The sequence below is a fragment of the Nicotiana attenuata genome, unplaced genomic scaffold (assembly GCF_001879085.1).
Source record: "Nicotiana attenuata strain UT unplaced genomic scaffold, NIATTr2, whole genome shotgun sequence".
NCBI classification, from domain to species: domain Eukaryota; kingdom Viridiplantae; phylum Streptophyta; class Magnoliopsida; order Solanales; family Solanaceae; genus Nicotiana; species Nicotiana attenuata.
In genome coordinates, this window is record NW_017678923.1 from 11,690 (window position 1) to 12,421 (window position 732).

The window sequence follows — 732 nt, forward strand, 5'->3', positions numbered from 1 at the left end:
TATGATCCTTTCATAATTGCACATAATGTTAGGCAAGTGTATTATGCTCCTTATCCATTGCGGCGGAATAAGTCCGATTGGTGGGTTGTAATCAAAACTAATCCTGTAGGTAGGGTGGAAGTCGAGAATGTGTTAGATGTTGCATATCAAAACGATATCTCCAGTGTTCACCAAATAGTGGACGAACTTTTAGAAAATGATTTGGAACATCATGAACACATATTGGAAGAAGTTGATATAAATGAAATAAGAATTATAGATAACGAGGAAGAAGAATCAACTGATGAAGCTCAAACTAGTGAGGAAGAAGAATTCTCTGACGAGGAACAATACGTCGATGAGCTTTAAAAAGTTGGTTTCTTTAATAACTCTCATTTATAGCTAGTTTCTTTATATGTTTCAATCTAAATATGTATTATATTATGCAGATGACATGCAAGGGTCGAGGTAACAATGACCCTAGTGGTTCTCGGGGTCGAGAAAAGGCTAGGAAACCAAAGAGGAGGGTAGAAGATAATACTCAATCTTTTCCACCCTCTTCTGATGTGCCTATGCCTATGCCTATGTCTTTGCCTCTACCCCAGGGCTATCTGAGCTGCCACAGCATCACACGCCCTACACCTTCGTGCAGACACCAGGTCTTTCATGATAGGGCCATAGGACTATACGTCCGACATATAGTCCACCTGCCTCACTACCACGTGGATCACACCCATCATCATCACATGGATC